The following is a 12,999-nucleotide window of genomic DNA, read 5'->3' as shown; positions in this document are numbered from 1 at the left end:
GGTTTTTTTAGATATCTCATACCTGAACGATCTGGAAGATTCTTTCCGTTCGGTTTTCGCCATTTCGATCATTTGTTTCGACAATTTATCGACGTTCTTTTTCAATCGACTTTTGTCCTCCTCAAGGTTCATTATCGTGTCCGCCTGAATAGTGGTAAAAACACATTCAGAATCCCTTAAATTTGATCGAGATTTCGCCACAAAAAAAAATATTCAAAAAATGTCGTTCGTATTTAGTCATCATTTACTTGATCCTCGTTGGTTTCGGTGAGTTTTTCAATTCTTTCCGTCATTTCTTCTTTTTCCTAGAAATAATAACTCGAGTTGTTAGAAGATCCGTTTCATTTCACATCAGAAAGATTATTCATTTTTAGACGTTAGTTTCTCAGTTGACATTCGAATTATCTGAACTTAATTAGACAAAACAAAACTCAATGGCCAGCTGCATACTCAGGGCTTGGCTTAGGTTTAAAACCTAGTTCTTTAACCAATCAAACAACTTAAGACCCGTCTTAAAATTTAAAAAAAAAACACTTTTAGACATGACTGCATAATTTCAATTTTAAAGAGGTTAAATGTACCTTTCTCAGATTTTCCAGTTGTTTGCGAGCGTCTTTGAGTTGAACTTTCAGAATGGTGGGATCTGGACCCCCTCCACCGCGGCTAAAGCCACCTCCACGCGACTAGACAAAAAATTAAGAAACATCTCTTTATATTAGCAAAACGTCGGAAAACATCAGCTTAGTAATATAGCTGCAAATAGCAGCGCAGCGATAACGGGTTTTCTGCCTATCAGCATCATTATGCAATCATCGAAAAAACATCATTTTTAGAGTATCTTATTATCGCATCTGCATTTTCTGTTTTGGTTAAAATCAACGCATTACAATTCTCAATCTTTCCTGGATTTATTTCCGAGAAAATTTATGAATTCGAGGTTTCTTATTTTGCTCAACCGACAGTCTATATGTCTATAGTTGAACGGAGCCTTTTTTCTAATAATCTCATATACTAACCGCTTCTTTATCTTCGTCTTCTTCGACGAAGACTTGTACGCTGGGGTCGTGCTTACTCAGTTCCTAAACGAGAGCGAGAAACCGCTGTACAGATATTCAACATTTTCAATGCCTGGAGTAGCACCCCCCGAGCAGTGTCATTGAACAGGCTTCTTTTAGTGGGAACCCCGCAACACCGTCGAAATATCGAATTAACATCTGCTCGATTGGTTCATTCCAATGATGGGATTTTATAGTTAATTAAGGTATCACTGAAATGAACTTGTGAATTTTTTTTGAATAGATTTAAACAATTGATTGACAATTACAGTGAATATTCATGAATGTATTTGATGTATTTGATATTGTATATCGTATTTTACCTTGGTGGCGTTCTTAAGTTTCTGCTTCATTTTAACCGAGTTCTCTTTAAGTCTCAGTATTTCGTTTTGCAGCACTTGATTCTCTTCCGACCACTTGTCGCAAATCTAAAACGTAGGAGGTTTATTGTAAGAACTTCATTGTTGTAAGAACTTCATTACGAGCGATCTTCAATCCGCGGATACGAAGCGTAAAAATAAATACTTCACTTAACTTGAACTCAAATCTACGGAAGCCCCTAGGTGACATATGAGATAATTTTTTTCATAATTTCGACTTATTAAGTCGAATTTCGACATAATAAGTCGAATTTCGACTTAATAAGTCGAATGTCGACTTAATAAGTCGAATGGATGTGTGTGCGTGCGTGCGTGCGTGCGTGCGTGCGTGCGTATGCGTATGCGTGAGTGTTGTGGTGCAGGGTTGTGTACATGTGTGTGTGTGCGTGCGTGTGTTTGATTTCTATGGGCGCCAGGGCCATGTTTTATGGATATAAGTTTGTAACTTCTCCTGGTGTCCATCGACTTGAATTACATTATTTTATTATATTATCTTGTTGTAATTTTCTAGTGTAATTTAATTCGTGAATAAAGAATAATAAAAAAAATAATTTCGACATAATAAGTTGAATTAACTCGAAATTCGACTTATTAAGACGAAATTCGACTTAATTAACACGAAATTCGACTAATTATGTCGAAATTCGACTTATTAAGTCGAAATTCGACTTATTAAGACGAAATTCGACTTAATTAACACGAAATTCGACTTATTAAGTCGAAATTCGACTTATTATGTCAAAATTCGACTTAATAAGTCAAAATTGTGGAAAAATTTTCTCGTATGTCACCTAGGGGCTTCCGTACAAATCCGAGAAAAATATACAATTTTTTCGACTAAATATGAAATGGTGATTTTGTAATATTTTACGTAAAATTTGAACTGACAAACTCTCTAATTCTGAACACAAGGGATTTTAAAACAGGTGATTTTCAGTTAACGATTTCAACGCTCACCAATTTCTTCTCCTGAAGTTCGGCATCCATTCTGAAGAAAATAAATAGCCATTCACTTTACTAATAAATGGCAGTGATTGAGGATGGGAAGTGATTGACACTGACGACATCTGTCGGTGATACTAGAAATTATGCCAATAACTATTTTGATCGTCGACGAGTAGTGGCCAACTCTCAGCCAATCACCGACGACGAATCGAGCAACCGACCAATCGTAGACGAGACCGTTAGTCACGTGATACTGCATTTGAGATCGGTTCATTCATCGTCCGATAGAGGCGCTATAGTCACGAGAATATCTCGTTTTAGATGCATTGTTCGTTCATACCTTTGTAGGTTCATCTGTTCGGATTCTAGGGTCTCTAAAAGATTGTTTAGATGTCTCTCGAATTCGGCAACATCTGAAACAATTTGAAAACATTTTTTTTTCTATTTTTAGTCTATACAGAAGATGTTGGGAACCGACGATCTTTTCTCGCTTCCGCGATGGCCGAACCTTGAATGCCTTTGTCGCGGACTTTGTGAAGCATCCCGCAGATTTCGGACGCGGCGTACTTCCAAGCGGCGTCTGTTCGTTCGAGGTTAGTGGCTTCTTCGGCGCTGACTGAAAATAAGCAACAAAACAAACATACAATATTTTGTACCAAGAGGAAAGTTGAATTTATTCGAAGTTGTTGCCGATCAATTAAAGTTTTCGTACCCTGTTTGACTTTCCGAAAATTTTCCAAAACCTCCGATTGCATTTTATCTTTTTCCCTGCGAAAACCAAAAGATTTATCGACAAAAATGCCTGGAACCATTCTTTTAAATGATATTCACCGTGCTGGTAGGATTGGCCTAACACTCGTAATAGCTTTTAGGTCAAAGTGGCCGCCAAAGTTGTCACGGCCAACCTCGAAGCCCGTTCCGTCGTGTCAATAGAGTTTCATGCACTAATAGCCTAAACTTTATCTTGTGACACTGATTTTCGTTCAATGTCTTGAGTGCATCATTCCTATATCGGTCTTGATATGGCCAGTTCGATTATGCAATCTGAATGAGCCATTATTTTGTCACATTTTTTGATCAGTTTACACTGTATTGAAGGAGTTCTGAGACTCTTATCTCTGTCAAATTGACTCTTAATCAGACTGCATTATTTCAACAGTCATAACACCAATTCGAAGTATGTGCTCAAAGATTAGAAGGTTATAATCCGTTTAGACCGACGATCAAATTAAATACAAAAACCCCTCCCGCCAGACCTAATTAGCCAGCGTTGGTAGCCAAATTTTCGAAATACCTTTGTAAGGCGGACGTATTTTCGCCCGAGACAAATTTCTGGTGCAAATCCTCCTGAATGTTCTTCAATTTTTGAAAACCGACCTTCGCGTCGGCGTACACAGTTCTATGTAGACACGAAATGTAAGGTCGGTAAAACATCTAAAATCTCTCGGAAAATATTGCATTCTAGATTTGTTATCACTTACTGCAATTCACCGTCGTCCTGTTTCTTAGCGAAAGACATCGTTAATGAATCCTAGTAAGACAGAAAACGGAGAAAATTCTTTTTAACAAAATCAAAATTCTACAAATTCTACAAACCGAACAAAATGAAACGTAAATTATCAAATATGGACAGATATGTGCTTTTTTGAAAAATAATCATTGAATATTTATTCTGCCTACCATATCAGTTCGGTCCATTGTAAACCACTGAAAATAAATTCAATACAAACTCTTCAAAAAATCGTGTTCTACTTTCTCTGTAAAGAGTTATTATAGCCTTCAGGCTTAAGGCGTGTGCTTCAAAGTTCATCGCAATGTTTTTGTAAGAGAAACCATAATCGTATGTAATTAAGGTCTATTTGAATGAAATTGATCAATAAAATGAAATAATCCCAAAATACATGATACGTGATATTTTCTATAGCGCTGTAAAACGCTCGAAAAATGAATATTTTTACGTAGATTGTTTAGAAAAAGATTCGGCCACTTACATCGGCTAGGTCGTACAATGCCTGAAATGCGGAAAGAAGCGATTTGAATATGCATAGACTGTATCGGAATTTCGTGCCGATTTCGAAATTGCTCGTCTTACCTCGTCACGTGACGAGTTAACCGAATTCATTTGCTTCGACATATCCTTGTAACGATTCAAGAACGTTTTGATTTTTACTTTCATCTATAAAATTAGGTAGAACGAAGTTGATTATACCGGTGTCTGTGTGGCTATTTTTGTAACGTTACTACGGCCAGATTTTGTCTTGTTCTGCTATAATTCTTTCTTATTACATCATAACTGACAAATTCATACTTACAGCGCCGCTTTCCATGCCGTTGACCTCTTCCGTCAACTCCGCCAACATATAGTCCTAGACAAAATAAACAAAGCAAACTTGTTTCGAAATCCTCAAAATCTCATGCAGTCACAAACTTTTGGAATTAAGTTTTCAAACGATTTTGACACAACGAGTTATGACTTGATATCAATCTGCATCCATTCTTATTGACTTTAAAACACTTTTGAATACTGTGAAGTGTGGATGATCGGTTTTTGAAAGTGTGCTGATAAAATGTCTGATGTCTGGTGTTCGGTGTTCATTTTCAATTAAAAATGTCTCAGATGAAGTACTGAATACATGTGAAGTGTGGATGATCAGTTTTTGAAAGTGTGCTGATAAAATGTCTAATATCTGGTGTATTTTAGTTTATTTTCAATTTACAAATGTCTCGGGTGAAGTACTGAACACATGTGAAGTGTGGATGATCAGTTTTTGAAAGTGTGCTGATAAAATGTCTAATATCTGGTGTATTTTAGTTTATTTTCAATTTACAAATGTCTCGGGTGAAGTACTGAACACATGTGAAGTGTGGATGATCAGTTTTTGAAAGTGTGCTGATAAAATGTCTAATATCTGGTGTATTTTAGTTTATTTTCAATTTACAAATGTCTCGGGTGAAGCACTGAACACGTGTGAAGTGTGGACGATCATAAACTAGAAGAATGGTTGTAAAACCATGCAATGCCGAGATTGCAGATTGATTTCTGAATTGTTTGGGGGAGTCTCGTGAATTTCTAATACGTCTCACCTCTTCAGATTGACTGTCGTCGTAGAGACTTTCGAAGTCGTTCAGAGCCTGAAATAATCAGGAAATGTAAAGACAGATTTTGAGTCGCATTGCTTCAAGGCAATAATTCAGCATTCAATTACGCCGTTAAGAATTCGAATCTAAATATCTCCCGCCGCAATATGGCGTCATTTTCATCTATTCAATTTCGTTCACCTTCGATAGTCGATCAGTAATCGATTCTAAAGCCGAGTTTTTGCGAGCTAGATTCCCTCCGACGATCGGTAGAATCGTGTTCGGGTCCGACATGAGATCCACGTCGACGCTGGGCGTCATCATTCTCTCGGTCGACTGCTGTTGAGGAACTACGACGCTCGGTACGACCTCCGGCCGCCTGATACCCGTACTGGTTCCCGGTAACGTGAACGACACGTCTTTCGTACCGGGCCCCCTGCGCTGGTCGCGGGTAGGTTGGAATTTCGACGGCCCCGGCATCGCGTGCGAAGGCCTAGACACTGGGTAGGCTGGTGAATTCGGTGGTTTCTATGACACCGTTTCTATAGAGCATGTTTTGTATCTAAGGTAGTCCTGGGAACTGTTACTCAGTATGTTCCTCGGTAACCTTACGAAGATATACATGGGCCCCGTTTTATAGACTGGTATTAACGTTAAGCAAGGGACTTATGAGAAAATTACTTGAGTTAGCCTCCGCATCAAAGTTGTGGGCAGTCTATGTCTGTTTCTTGTTGAGTAACTGAAAACAGACGCGTGGTCCTTGGGTGTACGCCGCTTACAGCAGTGACTAGAACAGACATATGCAGGGTTCTTGATGAACCTCCTCACATGCTGTGGTGGGAGGCAGTGACAAGAACCCATGTCGACGCACACACGGGTTCTTGGCGAACTCCCCTCATAGCTGTGTTGGGTGTGAGTGAATAGAACACACTCATGGGTTCTTGATGGGTGTGAGTGATTAAACTAGACGCGTTGGTTCTAAAAAGAACCTCTCACTCATAGCAGTGCTCGACAGAAAACCAGTCAGATTTCGTGTTCATTGCCGAACTTGGCTCGTCTGCCAATTTACAATGACCTTGATTAAAATGATGTGGTATTTAAGACGATCAATGGAACGATTCCGTGCAAATCGAGTCGTCAAACATTTTTGACATATTTACTCGCGACAAAAAGTCTGTCAAGTTTGAAAGGCGCAATCTCGAGTCGGAGAGTCAAGAAATAGATCTACTTTTCTCTTAACTCTACCACGACCTTGAATATATGTTATATGGACTTACGCAACACGTGGGTTTAGGCGTTGGTGGGAAACACTTCTTTGAGATTAATCCACGATAGCCGGGACCGTCGTTTCGGTCGGCGACGCGTTTAGTTTTATTCTTATCGAGAGGCTTTTGACATGGTTTTTTTTTCGCGCATTTTCTGCGCCAACGCCTTCTAGAAAATGGCGGCGTGAGATGAGTACGCTGTAATGTGACTCCGATATTGCGTCATCTAATCGTGTTATCTATACTTTGACATTGCGATTGATGTTTGGGAATATCATCTTCAACAGTCTGCGGAATTCCACGTTACTGAAACAAGAAAAAGGTGTGTACTTTTTGTTACCGTAATTTACGTCTTATATAACATTAAGTAGAGGATGCTCGTGACGTCACACTGCGTCATAATGACCGTCAAGCGCGAGCGGCTTATTGAAGTTAGACGTCACGATTGACTGCCAATTAAGGTCAATATGACGCATATCCGCAAGTAACCTCTACATCGCCTAATAACCACAGTTTAACGGTGCTTTGTCGGTAAAAATTTAGTAATGTTAAAGTTGGAAATGTACCACTTTTTACTCAGGGGTCAAACTTAACCAAAGCCCTCAAATTGTGACCTAGAATCAAATTTAACCTGCAGCTTTATTCAATTTAAAATCCAAATCTTTCTCGGTGATATGTGGTTGATTCTGATGTACACGTAGGGCCGGTTGCACAGTCATGGCTTAGACCAGTCTTAGACTAACTTAGCCCTAAAGCCAATCTAACAACTTAAGACCAGTCAGATTTAACACCACTTTTGTACTGAAGTCACGACTGTGCTACAGATCTTTGTCGGTGATATAGGGTTTATTTTGATAACACGCAGGCCTGTCTATGATTTATTTCTAAATCTTCAAAATACCAGCTTCGTGAAAATCGTAGCATTCAAATTGGGTTTCTGGTTGCTCAAAATTTCTATTTCTTCTTTCTATTTCAAATTCATGGTATCGTGTGCGATGTTATCAGAGATGAAGACTTTGCGAACGACATCCGCGCTGCCTGCTGCTACCGCGGCGGCGGCCATTTTACATTGTCTCTTTCTGATACCGTGCGTCGAGAGTATCGCATCTTCGGATACTCGGTGTATCTGTCCTCCGCAGACGACAACGCCGGAAGTGACGACTCTATCGTCCACACTTCCGCCGACGACTAGGCCGCTCACAGCGGCGCCTAATTTCAGTGAGTATGCCCGAAAGCTTGAAGATGACGTACATAGAAGATACATTAGGCGCAGGCCAACAACATTTTTCTGCCGTTTTGGTCGTTTCCCCCGATTTCATATTTCCGCTTTTCTCGATTTGAATTCGATTAAGAAAGTATATACACTTAGGGTCAGAAAAATATTTAACTCGAGCAGAGTCTGTTGCGATTGTTTTAAATTTCTGTCTTAAACGACGTCGACTTGTCATGTTGAAAATTGACTTATTTTCCCTATTTTTCTTCGATCGTGCGATGATTTCTCGTCGTAGAAAACGCTACACTTCCGGTGAAAGTCGTGTTCAAATTCAACACCAATTTAACCGATGCGCAAATACAGTTGATCAAAGAACTGATGGTAAGTATTTCAAACGGTTCGAGTCCTCAAACTTGCTGTATTTGACACCGTAATTACTAAAAGATATTTTCAAAAATGTTAATCATATACAAAATCTTCTGCAGGCAAAAATGTTGATGAAATCTGGAGCCGTCAAGTCTGTTAATGTCAATAATGTCACGTGAGTTCGATTTTTAATAAATAAAATGGTATATGTCTTACAAATCACTGGATCCAGTTCCACAGATCTGAGATAGAGTGAGAACATTGAAAATAAACTGATTTGTGCGTCAACTTTTTGAAACTCACCGCTGTGAAACCGGGGACCCCTGGCCGACGATCGATGATATGATTCAGATCATACAATATATACGTTCAGCATCGATCAAGTTATTTTGAATATCGACAATTTGATTGCCACGCACAGTCGAGCCCCAATTTTGGTGACGTTTTGCACATCCACTCACGCTATGTTCTAATAGTCATTAGAATAAATTATCAAGAAGGCACGAAATATGAAATATAGAACAAGAGGCATGAACTATATCTAATTACAAGATGAACATCAAAATTCACAATTGTAGCCGTTATTTTGTAACCCAAATATTGATGACGTAGTGCACATCGACTCATACACTTCCCATTTTGAAAATTGCCTTTTTGAGGCCATTAGCCATGTTAAACAATGCGATGTCTACTTGTTATTTATCAAGGCGAAAAAACAATTCAAGTTTAGTTTTCTTGCTAAGATCCAATTTCTCTCTGTTGCAGAAGCGGCAGTATACTGGTCGATACGGACCTTCATTTAGACGTAGAGTCGTTGAGGTCGTTGATGCGGGAACGCGGCGGTGACTTGCGTAAAGCCCTGCTTACCGTCGTTCAAATGGACGCCTCTCAACCGCGCCTCAGTTTGTTCGGAGTCGAAGCAAATGTTTCCTACACTCAACAAGGTTTCGACGGTACATATCTATATGCAGTGTTTGTTGAGCACCCGTTTCCAAATTTATGGGTTGGAATTTTCGTCATAAACTTAAAAACCCTTGCACTCAGTTCAACAGTTGTGTGTGAGTTAAACTCTAAGTTAGAATTAGTTAAATTGCAATGACTTAACTCCGAATCAAATCTTAACTCACAACTGCGGAACTGGATCCTCGATCCAACCACGCGATACTTAATATATTTCAGCTCCTAGAGGACGGTCCAGATCGGTTTTTCAAGCGTCAAACTTCACTATGAACTGTGGACCTGACCTAACTGGGTCCGGATCCGTACTCGAAATTATTATGTCAAAAGGTGGTCTTGGTCTTGGTTAGATTGACAATTAAACTAAGACAGTTTTGGACTGGTGTTGAATTGTTATATTGGTTATAGAACCAAAATGAGCTTAGACTGGTCTTAAGTTGTTAGATTGGTAATAGAACCAATATGAGCTTAGACTGGTAATAAGTTGTTAGATTGGTTATAGAACCAAAATGAGTTTAGGCTGATCTTTAGTTGTTAGATTCGCTTTGGAACTAATATAGTCTTGGGCTGGTCTTAAGTCTAGGCCATGACTATCCGATCCAGAGACCATACAGGCCCCTGCATCAACATTTAATCTTCAAGAAAATAAATTCTAAAATCGTGATGATTTTCCATTTTCAGCCACGTTGTCACGTGATACATCGCAACTCTGCTCGCACGTGATCTGTGACGTAGGTTACTCGTGCGTGGTCGTCGACGCTGATTCGCTGGCTGTTGATTGCGTCACGTCCTGTCAGACAATACGGTGTCCCTCACGGTCGTTCTGCATTCTCGACCACGTCTACTCGCCGATTTGCGTGTAAGTGTCTAAATCAATATGCCGAAGGCCACCGATACCTTCCGGGAATGAGGGCAGTTCCGATGACGCCCTCCTATGACGTCACCGATGTGTGGATTTGTAAACTACGTAGGCTCTGAAGATGTCATGTGCGATCTATCTTGGCGTCCATCTTTTGGAAGGATCTTTTCATATAGAATAACTAGCTAATTCAATGATGATGTCATAGGGGGATTTATGAAGGCAGTAAATATTCTGAGAGGGTATATTTAGGTAAAGGGGGATTTATGGCGGCAGCTTCACCTTTTCAACGGTTTATAAAATAACTGGAAAATTTAATGATGATGTCATAGGGGGAATAATGAAGGCATTCCGAGAGGATCGAATACAATTCCTCTGCAAATTTCATGATATCATTGATAGCTAGCCAACTTTTCCGAAATCGTCAGAGAACTTGTTAATTTTGTGACACGACCGGTTTTATAACGGCCATTTCGATATTTCGAAAATAAAACGAGTTTACGTTTCTGAACTAACCGTTTCGGTTTGAATTTCATTATTTCCAGGTCCAAGGTCGCGGCGACTGCTGCAGATTCGCCGAAACCGTAAACGATTATGGTCAAGTCGACGAGGATTCCGCGTTTGACCCGAAAAAATGCCATAATGTTTACTTATATCGTGGCCTTGTAAACACCTATAGCTAAATACCAACTCGGAGACTATAATCATACGTACCATCACGCACGCCCAGAGAAGGCAAAAAAATTCAAGAACTGTCAAAAGTGTTTTTAACAGCCGTCTACGGGGCCGATTTTTCGGTACATTTTCATTATATATCAAGTGTGATTTATATGTTCTTGCCATTAGAATTCGGATTTCCGACAGGTTCTACTTTCAGGACACACTGCGTGTAAAGTGTTCATGATCGTTTAGAGGAGGGACCTGTATAGGCTTAATACGTGTTCTAAGTGTGCCTCATTACGTATTCGGAGGTCGAGAGGTTTTTTCTTTTATTTAGAAAAAAAGGCGAAAAACACAACGTATCATTAAAAAAAAGAAAACAAAATGAGTCCTTGTTATTGAAATAATTATATATTATATAATAAGTCGCTACCACTAGAACTGAGTGTATTGTCATCCATTTTTGAATTTTGAATAAAGAATTCCGCTTTCAATCTTCTCAATTTCTTTACATAGTTTGTTTTGATCTTAAAATAAGGAGTTGCCTCGTTATCTATTTGATCGGTAGATTTCGTTTGATCTCCATTTCGATTTGGTATACAATCAAACCCGACACACCTGCTGGGAGCGAGAAACAGATCACTTATAACCCAAGATTTAACTCGAAATCATTCTAATTATCTAAACGCTTCTATTTGAAATTAGCGCAGTAGGTCAGTGGGATAAGGTGTGATTGCTGTTGCGTTTAGGCTAAACAAAAATGATACCTCGTTTCTCCGCAGCGGCCGGGTCATTTTTGTAAAATATGATAAAATTAATAAACAGTTCATTTCTATAGCGGCCGGGTCTGTTATGGTTAAATTGATCACGATTTAAAAAAAGTAATGTATAGGGTAGATAGGCGGCCGGCCGGGTCAACATTTAAGCTCAGCAGAGCGGAGAAACAAGGTATCAATTTTTTTAGCCTTACGTTCAGTGCTGAGCGACAAGGCCTGGTTCGAGTCCTGCTTAGGGCCGATTTTGAAATCAGAAAACGGTGACGGTTAAATATGAAAAGAATTGGCAGTCTAAATCGAAGCACGGGCGTATAAAAATAGTTTGTACGTCCATGATCTAAGTAAATGCAAAGTTGGTTTAAAACAATTATTCTGATCTCCCTCAGTACACGGGATATGCTACCAATACACAAATATGGCCATTTCGAAATGCCCCTATATTGATGACGTAGAACACTCAAAAATAACGCGCCACGTAGGTGTAGCAATGAATGAAGAAATTCCGAAATTCATTTCGGCATCAAAAAGCCAATTATTGACTGATTTGCCCGATAAAGCTACAACTAGGCAATGGTAGCGAAAACTCGTATGTCGTCTGAAAACGTCTACTCAACCTACAAAGTACTGAAGTGGATACTCTTTCGGATACAACGATTTTAATCATCGGATATATCAAATATATCGTAGAATTTCCTCCCAAAAAGTGTAAGGAAACTTAATTTATTTCATACTGGATTTAACGACCTATCGGTTATAACGAACAGATTTCCTGGTCCTGTGAAGTTCGTTGTAACGAGGTCCCACTGTGTATGTCTTCGCGCTCTTTACAGTAAGTCTGCTGGCAAGCCCAGCGCACACTCCGAAACAGAAAACACGTTTTTCAGAAAACGGTTTTTGCTCGTGAAAAACGTTTTTCAGTTCGGCGTTTTGTGTGTTTTGCCTCCCCCGCACACGGCATAACAAAAAACATCGAAAACGTTTTTTGTTCACGAGGAAAAAATGTTTTTTCGGTGCCGTGTGCGTTGGGCTGCACACGTGACGGCCAATATGACGACATACGCTTGGCGCGCGGTAAATATAGGCCACTCGCCGAGTCAATGCCATACAGAAAATATTGAAAATCTAAGAACAGAGTACACCCGGCAGTATGTTTGCATGTCGTACTATCGGTTTTTTGTCGAAGGTTTTGTTTTACGCGTACGTCAAACACCAACGAGCAGCTCTCGGGGTTCAGAAAGGAAACGCGGGTAATTATCGAATTTATATCGAAACTAGAATCGAGGAGTTTATGAGTGCGTAGTAGGCGTATTTCAAAACAACCAGTTTTTGTTTTGTTATGTTGCTACGGGCAACTATCTGGATAAGTTTTCCAGGAATTTATTACCGTTATTAGATATGTACTGAAGCGCTGGACCGGTTCCGAGTTAGAATTCATCGAAAATGAA

The sequence above is a fragment of the Tubulanus polymorphus genome, chromosome 9 (genome assembly GCF_964204645.1).
Source record: "Tubulanus polymorphus chromosome 9, tnTubPoly1.2, whole genome shotgun sequence".
In the NCBI taxonomy this organism is placed as follows: Eukaryota; Metazoa; Nemertea; class Palaeonemertea; order Tubulaniformes; family Tubulanidae; genus Tubulanus; species Tubulanus polymorphus.
The sequence above is the reverse complement of the archived record's forward strand: the minus strand, read 5'-3'. Positions refer to the sequence as shown.